The sequence below is a fragment of the Prionailurus bengalensis genome, chromosome B4 (genome assembly GCF_016509475.1).
Source record: "Prionailurus bengalensis isolate Pbe53 chromosome B4, Fcat_Pben_1.1_paternal_pri, whole genome shotgun sequence".
NCBI lineage: Eukaryota > Metazoa > Chordata > Mammalia > Carnivora > Felidae > Prionailurus > Prionailurus bengalensis.
In genome coordinates, this window is record NC_057358.1 from 4,662,572 (window position 1) to 4,675,642 (window position 13,071).

The 13,071-nt window shown below is 38.8% G+C and overlaps 1 protein-coding gene across 1 annotated transcript in view; it reads left to right on the forward strand.

The window, feature by feature from the left end:
- The window catches only part of NET1 (neuroepithelial cell transforming 1), a 60,446-nt gene that overhangs the window by 790 nt on the left and 46,585 nt on the right, over positions 1 to 13,071 (forward strand). The window lies entirely within an intron of this gene.

Below are 13,071 nucleotides of genomic sequence, written 5' to 3' on the forward strand. Positions count from 1 at the left end.
GAGGGGTCGTCACCGGAGCCGCGCGACCTGGAACGGGCGCGAAACTTGGGCTGAAAGCGAGCGTTCGAGTGAGACGCCTTGCGGACGCCTGTCCGTGAACCGGGCACAGCCCGCGGCGGCTCCAGCCTCCCGGCGGAACAGGTCCCCGCGGATGGTCGCTGGCTTTGTCTGTCGTCACACGCTCCCCGTTCTGTGTCGTGTGTCTGGAAAGGGTTGCGTCTGGGCGAGGGGCGGCGTACTGGAGTACTGAAAACCTTGCCCTCCCGCCACGCTGCTGGAGGTGGCAGGTGCCGGTTTCTGGCTGTTGGACCTTTCGTCTCTAGGCCCACGTCCTCAGCTGTGAAGTGGGGATTCAGCTGGGACCCACTTCCCAGAAGTTGTAAAATGTAGCGAGAATGCGCCTCGACACCGAGCGCTCTCGATCCGTGTTAACTGCTTGCTGGGTTTTAAAGTAACAATTCCACCTCTGCGCGTCGTTTCAAAAGGCCCTGTGGTCCGTCTCACCTATTGCTTGGGATAGACCACAGTCCCTTGCAAAATTTACGTTCTACTTACGCCTGAAGGTGCTGCTCCCCGTTTGAGAGGTAGGACACCTTTCATCGACAAGCCATTTATAAACCCATTGGGATGTTTTGTTTTGTTTTTAATTTTTTTTTTTTGACATTTACTTAATTTTGAGAGACAGGGTGCGCGGGATAGGGCCAGGAAGGAGGAGACAGAGGACCTCGAGCAGGCTCTGACACAGTGATTGCAGAGCCCAGCGCGGGGCTCATACCCACAAACCACAAGATCATGACCCGAGCCGAAACCAGCGAGGCTCCTCCAACTGAGCCACCCAGACGCCCCTATAAGCCCATCGCTAAGTTACTCTGCAGAGAGACCTAGGGGTTTTCTCACTAGAAACATTTTTATTGTTTTGTGGTTTAGAGTACTTGTGGTCTCACACCTTCGTGAAATCTCGGTAGTGATTACAGCCTCTATTTAAGGAGCGTTGGAAGAGCAAGAGAAGTCATGTCAGCCTGAGAGATGGAAAGACTAGTTAAGAAACATAGAATTTCGGAAATATCCAACAGAGGCAGTGTTAGATTCATTCTGCATTCATTCATTTGTACTGTTGGGCACGTCCAGGTGTTGTAGATACTGGGAATTCTGGTGAATAAAATAGATGAAGGGTCTCCTCTCATGAAGCTTAAATTGGGTGAGAAAGACTATCATCAAGTATATACAGTATCAGGTGGTCATACGGTGAAGAGAATTAAGGCATGGTAAAGGGGATAGAGATCAGGAGAGGGTAGTGTTGCTTTTGTTGTTGTTGTTGATTTATCTTTGAGAGAGAGAGTGAGTGGGCAGGGGAGGGGCAGAGAGAGGGAGAGAGATTCCCAAGCAGGCTCGGTGCTGTCAGCACAGAGCCTGATGGGGTCTTGAACTCACGAATCCTGAGGTCACGACCTGAGCTGAAATCAAGAGCCACACCCTTAACTGACTGCACCACCCAGGCGCCCCAGTGTTGCTCTTTTTAAAAGAGCAAAAGGAAAAGCTCCCATGATGATGACATTTGAGATCTGAAGACCTTAAGGAATAAGGCATGTGAGTATTTGGAGGGAGAGACAGCAAGTGCAAAGGCCTTGCGCTAGAATCCCATTTGGTGTGTTTGAGGATCTGCAGAGAAGCCAAGACCCAGTGGAGGAAACAAGGGGAAGAAGCACAGAGGACGAGGTCAGAGACGTGGCTGTGGCCAGATCGTGCAGCACCTGGGATACCTACCATTTGAATTAGTGAGTTGGGAAGCAGGAACAGATGATGTGATCTATATTTTAAAAGGACCACTCTGACTTAGGTGGCGAGAGAAGCCGGGACCTAGAAGCAGAGGGTATTGTAGTTGAGACATCGTATCAAAGTGGGAGACATGAAAAATACTCATATTTGGGATGTGTTTGAAAACAGAGCTGACGGGGGCGCCTGGGTGGCTCAGTCAGTTGAGCATCTGACTTTGGCTCAGGTCATGATCTCACAGTTCGTGAGTTCGAGCCCCGCGTCAGGCTCTGTGCTGACAGCTCGGAGCCGAGAGCCTGTTTCAGATTCTGTGTCTCCCTCTCTCTCCATCCCTCCCCTGTTCATGCTCTGTCTCTCCCTGTCTCAAAAATAAATAAATGTTGTGCTCGCTTCGGCAGCACATATACTAAAAATAAATGTTAAAAAAAATTTAGAGGGGCGCCTGGGTGGCGCAGTCAGTTAAGCGTCCGACTTCAACCAGGTCACGATCTCGCGGTCCGTGAGTTCAAGCCCTGCGTCGGGCTCTGGGCTGATGGCTCCGGGCCTGGAGCCTGTTTCCGATTCTGTGTCTCCCTCTCTCTCTGCCCCTCCCCCGTTCATGCTCTGTCTCTCTGTCCCAAAAATAAATAAACGTTGAAAAAAAAATAAAAAAAAAAATTTAGAAAATAGAGCTGACAGGATTTGCAGATGGATTAACTGTGGCGTTGACAGGAGAAGGCAAGAGTTCATCACAATTTTTTTTTCTCTTTCTTAAATTGAAGTATGATTAACGTACAGTGTTATATTTGTTTCAGGTATACAACACAGTGATTTGATATTCTACTCGTTGCTCTCTTTTTTGCTTTTTCTTAACCTTTTATTGAACTATAACTCTTGAATTAAAGAGTGCACAAATGTTAAGCATTTAGCTCAGTGACATTTCATAAAGCAAACCCACCTATGGAACCAGATATAAATTTGAGAGTTGTCAACAAATAGACCTGAAATCATGGAACTGGGAAGTCATCTAGATTGTGAATATAAATACATAATTTCAAGACTAACTCTTGAGGGCCTCCCAACATTTAAAGGTCAGGGTAAAGAGGATACTGGGGGCAGCCGGTGAGGTAAGAAAAGAACCAAGAACAGTCCCTCAGAGGCCCAGTGAAGAAAGGATTTCAAGGAGGAGGACATGGGATACTATGTCACATATTAGTGATAAGGAAGGATTGGAAAGTTTAAGTTAGATAAGGAACAAAAAGACCATTAAATCTGGTAATGAGAAGAGCATATTATCTTAGATCATTTCCATAGACTAGTTAAAATATTGACTTTACAATGTTTGCAATGGGTTGAGAAGAGAATGAGGTGTGATTTTTCAAGAAACATGTGAATGCCAGACACTAGAAATATGGGTATGGAAAATACTATGCTTACTCAAAAGTTTATAATTTTATAGAAAATAAAGATAAATTAATAATTGTGATAAAAGTCACTGTAGAGGTCTAACCGGATGCCACAGATGCAGATAAAAGGAACACTTATGAAAAGAACAAGAAATGATTTCCTGTTGAAATCCCTGAGTCTTGAAGGACCAGGTTAGAGAGGTGTAAATGGGTGATTTCATGTAGAGGAGAAGCATGCTGAAAGGTCCTGAGGCAAATGAACAGGAGTTCTAGATATCACGCCTAGCTGGCTCTGACTAGGTGCTAATTGTGTAACCACCGGGAGGATTTAGGGATAGTGATGAGAGATTATCCTAAAGAACCACATGATGAAGGAGCCTTGTATGCATGAGAGTTTGGGTTTTATCCAAGGTGATGGGGAAATACTGAAAGAGAAGCCAAGGACGTGATACTTGCATTTTAAAATGTCATTGCATCTTCATTGAGAAAAATAAGTAGCATTTGGGAGTCATAACACTCTTTTAAGTCTTATAAAAACTATTTCTGAAAAGTGCTGATACACATAAAATTTCAAATTTGTGGTCCCTTTCACCACAACTGTGGTTACCAAATTAAAAATCTCAGGTACAGATGGTGACTGGTGGGAAGTCAGTCTGCAGTAGCCTAAATGAAAGGTGAGGGGTGTTTGAATCTGATAGCTGGCAATGAGTTTGGAAAACAAGAAATCCTGAGTGTGGATTACACTTTGAAGAAATAGGGAGGCAACAGTTTGTGCAGGAGACTCTTAAGGGATAAACTGGTTATCCTTGGGTAGTAGGTAGAGGGAGAAGTGGAAGAGACAGGAGAAAAGAGATGATTAGCCAACGAGGCAGAAGAGGATGGAACTCAAATTAAGGGTAAAGAATTTAGCCTGGCTAAAAGCTACGGGTGGTATACTTTTAGGTAAGTTTGGGGAATGGGGTAGGTTGTGAGCAGGAATTTGAGATCCTTCCCAGCAGGCTTCCATTTTTCCGTGTGAGGGTGGAAATGAGGTCTGAGTAAAGGATGATGGCACAGGCAGCATGAGGATAGGAATGAAGTTAGAAGAGCCTTGGAGAAAAGCTAGGCAGTGAAGTAACTAATCCAAATTCCATTTTCCAGAAAGGGTGTAAGACATTTCCAAGAATACGTAAAATATGCCAGGGTAATGTCCGTTAATAGTGGAGCAAGAAACAACTTATTTAAGCTGACATCAGATCCAGAAATCGTAAGGAAGAAGACTGATGTATAAGCCTACGTAAATATAAAACTTTCTGTAGGTAAGGTCGCTCTACAGTAATTTGAAAAACAACATACAAGAAAAGTGAAAGTATTACTGGGTTTTTTAAAACCAGTGTTCACATACCATACAATTTTACCCATTTAAAGTGTACAGTGTTTTTCTATGTATTCAGATATGTGTAACCATCACCATAGTCCATTTTAGAACATTTTATTTTAATATCGAAAAGAAACCCCATCTCCTTCCGTTATTATTCCCCTCCCCCAAACTCCTCCCCACTCTTTATCCCAAGCTCTGATCTACTTTCTGTCTGTATTGCCCTGTTTTGGACATTTCATATGAACAGAATCATGTGGCCATTTTTGGTGGCCCATCCTTTGCCCGTTTTTTAGTTGGGTTATTTGTCCTTTTTTTCATTATTGAGTTTTAAGAGTTCTTTACTCTAGGCTCAAGTCCTTTATCAGATATATGACTTGTACATATTTTCTCTTATTCTGGGGGTTGTCTGTTCAGTTTCCTGATGTCCTTTGAAGAACGAAAGTTTTTAATTTTGATCAAGTCCAATTTATCTATATTTGTCGCTTTTTCTTTTGGCATCACATCTAAGATTCCTTTGCTGCATTTGAGGTTGTGAAGGCTTACCCCTATGTTTTCTAGTTTAAGCTCTGATACTTAGGTCTTTGATCTGTGAGAGTTAATTTTTATATATGGTGTAACGTAGGGGTACTATTTCTTTTTCCTGTGGCTGTCTGGTTGTCCCAGCCTCATTTGTTGAAAACACTGTTCTTTCCCCACCAGATGGGCTTGGCACCTTATGAAAAACCAGTTGACCGTAGGTGTCTTCGTTTATTTTTCGACTCTCAATTTTATTCCCTTGACGTGTGTGTATATCCTTCTGCCAGCACCACAGCTTATTGATTATCATTCCTTTATGGTGAGTTTTGAAATCAAGACATACGAGTCCTACTTTGTTCTTCCTTTTTCATGATTGTTTCAGCTATTCTGGGTCTCTGGTAACTCCATATGAATTTTAGGACAAGCTTGTCAATTTTTGCAAAGAAGTCAGCTGAGATTCTGATAGGGATTACATTGAATCTGTAGATCCGTTTTGGGGGGCATTGCCATTTTAGCAATGTTCAGTGTTCCAGTCTATGAACAAGGAATGTTTTCCCAACTATTTAGATCTTTAACTTCTTTCTGGAGTATTTTATAATTTTCAGAGTATAACTTTTGTACTACTTGCTTAATTTATTTGTAAATATATTTTCTTTTGGATGCTATTGTAAATGGAATTTGTTTCTTCATTTCAAGTGTATAAAAGTACACTTGATTTTTGTAAGTAGATTTTGTGTCCTGCACTGTTCCTGAACACATTCTAAAAGTTTCTTGGTGAATTCTTTAGGATTTTCTACATACAAGGTTATGTCATCAGCGAATATAAATAGTTATATTTCCTTTTTTCCAACCTGGATACCTTAATTCTTTCTCTTTCCTAATGGCTCTCACTGTAACCTCCAGTACACTGTTGAGCAGAATCACTGAGACTGGAAAAATCCTTATCTAGTTGCTGATCTCAGGGGCAAAGCATGCAGTCTTTCACCTTTAACTAAAATGTTAGCTGTGGGGTTTTGTAGATGCCCTTTATCAGACTGAGGAAGTTCCCTTCTACTCCTAGTTTTTTAAGTGATTTCATCTTGAAAGGGTTTTAGATCTTTGTCAAATGTTGTCTCTCTCTCCCCAACCCCCACTTTGGTCTATTTTTTAATGTATTGATGTGATGTGTTACATTAACTTTTAGGTGTTAAAACAACTTTGCCTTCCTGGTATAAATCCTATTTGGTCATGGTGTATAATTTTATACTGTTGAATTCAGTACTGTTTTATTAGTTTGCTAATATTTTATTGAGGATTTTTACGTCTATGTTCACAAGAGATATTGGTCTGTAGTTTTCTTCTGGTGTCTTTGTCTGGTTTTGGTATCAAGTAATACTGATCTCATGAGTTGGATGGTGTTCCCTGCTCCTTTTGGAAAAAAACCCTGCAGTTTTTTGGAAAAGTTAGTGAAAAATTGATATTAATTCTTTAAATGTTTGGTAGGATCCAGGGATAAAGCCATCCGGACCTGGACTTTTCTTTGCGGATTTTTTTTTTTTTTTTAATTGCTAATTCAGTCTCTTCCTTTGTTCTAGATGTACTTCTTCTTAAGTCACTTCCAGTAATTTGTCTTTTAAGAATTTGCTCATTTCATTTACACTATTTAATTTGTTGGCATACAGTTATTCATGATATTCTTTTATAGTCCTTTTTATTTTTGTAAGATAAGTGGTAATGCCTCCTCTTTTATTTCCATTTCTAGTAATTTGAGTCTTCTTATTGTCTTGGTCTGTCGACCTAGAGATTTGTCCATTTTGTTGATCTTTCCAAAGGACCAGCTTTTGGCTTCATTGATTTTTTTTTCTACTGTTTTTCTCTTCTCTGTGTCATTAATTTCTACTTTAACCTTTATTATTTCTGTCCCTTTGTTTGCTTTAGGTTTATTCTGCCCCTCTTTATCCAGTGTCTTAAGATGGAAAATTATTTATTTGACACTTTTTTCTTAATATAGCTATTTATAACTATAAATTCCCCCCTAAGCACTACTTTAATTGGATCCTATAAGTTTTGATATTTTGTGTCTGCATTATTATTAATATGGAATTATTTTGTGATTTCCCATTGCTTTCTTCTTTGACCCATTGATTATTTATGAGTGCATTGTTTAATTTCCACATATTTGTTAGTTTCCCAATTTTTTTCCTGCTGTTGATTGCCAATTTTGTGGTTGAGGACATATTTTTATTATTTATGTCCTTTTAAATATATTTTTATTTTATGCCCTAGAATATAGTCTCTCAAGGAGAATGCTTTTCATGTGGATTTGAAAATGTATATTCTTTTGGCTGTAGTGTCTAGAGATGGCAGTTAGATCTAGTTGGTTTATAGAGTTGTTCAAGTTTTAGATTTCCTTGTTGATCTTCTAGTTATTCTGCCATTATTGAAGATGAGGTATTGAAGCCGCTATTGTTGAATTGTCTGTTTTTCCCTTCTTTTCGGTCAGTTTTTGCTATCTGTATTTTATTTTGTTATTAGGTGCATATATATTTGTAATGTTATACTTCCCTGATGGATCGATCCTTTTATCATTATAAAATGGCTCCCTTAACTTTGGTAACTGTTTTTTTGTTTTGTTTTAGATTCTATTTTGTCTTATATTAATATAACCAGCCTAGCTTGTGGTTTGCTGTTCGCATAGTTTCTTTTTACTTTCAAGCTATTTGTATCTTTAAAGCTAAAGTATGTCTCCTATGGATGGTACAGTTGATCCTTGAACAATGTGGTTTTGAGCTGCATGGGTCCCATTATAAGTGGATTTTTTACAGTATTGTAAATCTGTTTTCTTTTCCTTATGATTTTCTTAATATTTTCTTTTCCCAAGCTTATTTTATAGTAAGAATACAGTATATACTCCATATAACATACAAAATATGTGCTGACCTACTATTTATGTTATACTTAAGGCTTCTGGTCAACAAAACGCTATTAGTGAAGTTTTGCAGGAGTCAAAAGTTATACATGGATTTTTGACCACATTGGGGGGTGGTTCATGATGTGCTCCTAGCCCCCACATTGTTCAAGAGTCAATGGTATATAGTTGGATTATATTTATTTCTTTTAAATACAGGCTAACAATCTCTGTCTTACTATTGGGAGATTTACTCCACTCACATTTAATGTTCTCTATTAATATAGTTTGATTTATGCCTGCTATTTTGCATTTTGTTTTATGTCTGACCTTGGTTTCTCTATTTGGCCTTTATTGCTTTCTTTTGCATTAAGTGAATGTTTTCTAATTAATGGCATTTTAATTTATTTACTGATTTTTTTTTTTCATTTAGACTGATTTTATTTGTGCTCTTTGTCTTTTTGGGTAGATTCAAATGACCATCTAGACTCACTTGCTTTTATTTTATTTTATTTTATTTTATTTTATTTTATTTTATTTTTAATTTTTTTTCAACGTTTATTTATTTTGGGGACAGAGAGAGACAGAGCATGAACGGGGGAGGGGCAGAGAGAGAGGGAGACAGAATCAGAAACAGGCTCCAGGCTCTGAGCCATCAGCCCAGAGCCTGACGTGGGGCTCGAACTCACGGACCGCGAGATCGTGACCTGGCTGAAGTCGGACGCTTAACCGACTGCACCACCCAGGCGCCCCATAGACTCACTTGCTTTTAGCCTGAATACCTCCTTTTAATATGTAAGACAGGTCTACAGACAACAAATTTTCTCAGTTTTTGTTTATCTAGATAATGTCTTAATTTCACCTTCGTATTTGAAAGCTAGTTTTGATGGAATTGGGATTCTATCAAGTCTTTCTCTTTGAGCACTTTGAATATGACGTCTCACTGCTTTCTGGTTTCTATGGTTTCTGCTGATAGGTCAGCCATTAATCTTGCTGGGATTCCCTTGTAAGTAGCAAGTCATTTTTCTCTTGCTCCTTTCGAGATTTTCTCCTATGTTTGACCATTTTTATTGTGATTTTATCTGTGGGTCTCTTTGAATGTATCTTCCTTGGAGTTCACTGCGTTTTCTGGATGTGTAGGTTATTGTTTTTCAGTAAATTTGAGAAGTTTTCAGTCATTTCTTCAAATATTTTTTCTGCTCCTTTCTCCTCCTGGTACTCCCATTACATGTATGTTGGACAAGAAATTTAGCAGATACAACAAAACTTTAATAGTGCATATATTTAAACTGAGAATTATACATACAGGAATTTATCTTAAAGTTATTGTACCGTATATGTGGGTGTATGTGTAAAAAAGTACGTCACAACACATCTTTATGGTAAAAAATTGAGAAAAAACAGTGATAGGAAATTAAATACATTATGATACTTTCACACAATGAAATATCATTAACTATAATCGTTTTAAGTCTCTTTCCATAATTCAGACAGAGTTTTATGTGTTATCTCATATAAGATACATGTTTCTTTTTCGGGCATGCATTTCCTTTCCGTACCTGTGCAGGTTTTTTCTAGGGCAGCCATTCTCATTCTGGTGGCATTAGGACTTCTGTACTTTCTTTTAAATTATTGATACCAGAGAGCTTTTGTTGATGTGGATTATATTTATTAAAAATTATTACTTTGTTAAATGTTTTAAAACAGACCCATTATGTTTGCATAAACAACATATTTTTTAAAGGAAAGAGTTTCAAAAACAATATTAGTGAGAAGTGTCGAGTTTTTTTATAAGTTTCATAAATATCTAGTATCAAGCTTAACAGAAGAGCAGGATTCTTATATCTGCTGCTTGCAATATATAAAGATGAAGTATATAGAGAATGAAGTATATGAGTATATAAAGAAAATCTGCCCTGACACAGGTTTTTAGTTCAAAAATGCACAAATCCTTTAATAGCCTTTTCAGACAGTTATGGGTATTCTTCTTTGATAATACACCAAAACTTGGCAAGTGGCAGTGTCTTAATGTTTGGCTGCAGTTTGAATCTGAAATTGTATCAATGAACTTTTCATTCTCTTATATTAAAATCCACTGTCTTTAGATCTGTTTACTCAGCCATGATTTTGAGACATTATGTGTTTGTCGTTTGGAAAATACTGGTGTACTGAGTTAAGCAGATCTTCCAAAGGTTGATACATACTAACATATTGTCACATGCTATCAAAAGGTCATAGTCATTTATATAATCACTGGTCTCACCTGAAAAGCTTTTAAGGGTTGAGATGTCATGTTCACAACGATGGATACAGTTTTCAAAAATTCTAATTTTCATTTGAAAGCACAACTTTTTATCATTGGCAGCAATACTTCATTGTAGAGTTAATGCCTGCAAAATACCCAAGTCCAAATGATGGTAGTTTATGTTAGTGGGTCCCTCAAGTAAAAATATTGCTCTCTGAAAATGAATAGCTAATTCAATTCACAAATCCATTAATTACACTACTGCTTTTCCTCAAGACAACATCATTGCACTGCCTATGTTCTCTTATTCAGAAAGGATCTTCCTCTGGCAATTTTTATCTTCAGATTGTTACATTGTACCTATTTACATTTCATAATTAATTGTTGTTTTTTTGAAATGGATGTGTTTTGTCTCTGGCTGCTTTTCAGAGTAGAGAAGAGCAGATATAACCCAATGTATAAATGGAGGGTTTGGAATTAGTTAATACAGCTTATACATTGTAACAAAAGAGAAGGAAAAGTTTATGGTATGTTGGTAAATTGGACAGTGTAAGTGTGCAGGATATAATATTATACGATGCAGAGTCAGAGTCGTAAGCTGAAAGTGAGATGGGGGTGAGGAGGGAGTATTGGAAGAGTGAAGAGGGAAAGGTTTGAAGTAGCTCTTTCCAAGAGTAGGAGAGGAAGTGACAAGGGAAATGTAATTGCTGGGCAGAGTAAAGACCTACATGAAATGTGCGGTCAGGAATTTAAAGTGAAACTCGTCACCACAGGTTGGGGGTGGGGGTGAGTGTGCGTGTGCGTGTGTTGGCACACATGTACACATGGGTGAACACTGCTGTTGACGGGACCCACCTTTAATCAGCCCACAGGCCTGGAGCTCATTTCCAGCCATACCTATTGCTAATTATTAATGGTAGCCCACCAACCAAGAAACAGGTAGGTTAGAGGATGCCCTGGGCGATAGAAATGGCTAGGATGCACAGAACCTAGGAGAAATGGACGGCTGCTGGTTTTAAGTCTGTGTCGCGTTAAATAAAGGATCATGAAGATGATTTGCCCTGCTAAATATTACTTCTGGGGGAACATATCATATGTGTGATGACTGCTATAGGCCATGGCAGGGGAGAGATGATTAGGAGGAAGAAAGAGTAGAAACAGCTGCAATCCAGTAGGGTGTAAGCTTCTGTGCAGGTTTTTCAGCGGGCCTCTCAAATCCTTCCTCCCCTTACATCCTCTCTTTGCTCTGGGTAGTAGGAAAGGGTCTTGTGCACGGACAGCCCTGGGCCCTCCCATAGGATTCAGAGCTTGGAAGACGGCCTGCTTTCTTGATCTAGTTTCCCTGACGCCGAGTCTGTTCTGGCTTCACCTTTGATTCAATTCAGCGTTTCCTCTGGGAATGTACATTCTTTTAGACTGAGGCCCACAACCAAATAAAATTTTAGTTTTTAAAGAGTTGAGGCTTTACAGTAAGGCTTTTTCCTGGGTTCAGACTCCGGCTCTTGAGAACTTAATCTCTTTAAATCTTACTTCATAGTATCTGTCTCATAAGGTTGTGAAAATCCTTTGACATAATTCATGTCAAGCATTAGAACGTACCTAGACCTAGCAAGTATTCCAAGAATATTAGGTATCATTATTTGTATTTTTTGCAGGAAACACCAGAACTATCACTTATTTACTGTGTATCACAGAGTATTTAGCAGTTAGCTCTGTTGTCAGCTCTTGTAGGGGCGGTGTAGTATGGTTTTTCACGGCGTGGTAGAGCTGGACTAACTGGAGGTAAATCCTGGTTCTGCCGCTGACCACTTGGAGGCCTTGGCCCGTTTCATCGATACATGCCATCGGCCTCTTCATCTGTAAAGTGGAAGTAGAAATAGGACCTGCCTTATAGAGTTGCTCTAAGGATTGAGTCCATGCACAGAACTCATATAAACGTCTATGTTTATATGTACATAATAAGCATTCAGTAAATTTCTTGCTGCTGTTATCAAAACAAACAAGCAAGCAAGCAAACAAACAAAACTGACTCCCATTTTAGTACTGAAAGAGAGAGCCTTAGCATTTAGCACAACTTCTTTTATACATGAGACGTGTGAAGCTCTGTGAAATTTCACAGCTAGATACTGGAAAAAGTTTGTCCTGTATTTGCTAACTCCTAATTTAATGTTGTTTCTCACGCTTCCTCCACAGAATATCTCTAAAGAGACGTATTAGTAACATCAACCAACAAAATAATTACTATCACTCATGTAACCACGTTTAAGGAGCTCTTCTTTGCAAATACTACAATTATTGGATATAAATAACATTTAAATAATTCTATTGCTGCTCTTTGGGGCCTTGGGAGAATCTACTGAACACTGTACATCACTTGTATGGCAGGAATGTAAATCCATATGATCCTTTTAAGGATTTTATAACATTTTCCTTTTAACAGATGTGAAGTCATGCTCTCCATTGGTAGAAAGATAATACCATGCCTATGATCTACCAGTAGTGATGGGACTGACTCTTTAAATTGTGTTTGTCCAGTAAAATTGATGAATTTGTAGAATGATATCCAGGGCTAAAGGTACACTCTTAAGCCAGGCCAGCCATTGTGCAAACTCAGATCTAAGGATTCCTGCTCCCTTTAAGGAGATTTAACTCTTTGGATAGACTGTTTTTCCAAACATGTTTTAAACTAAATTAGGACATATAAACAAGTAGTTGAGCCAGTTCTTTATAATCTAGGATTGTCATTATTACTGTTTATGTAGTTGCTAAAAATAAAAGGATACCCACAATAGTTCCTAAGGCTATTTGCTCCCACATCAAATCACCACTTTATTTCTTAAAAAATGTTTTACGTTTATTTTTAAGAGGCAGAGAGAGACAGAGTGTGAGCAGGGGAGGGGCAGAA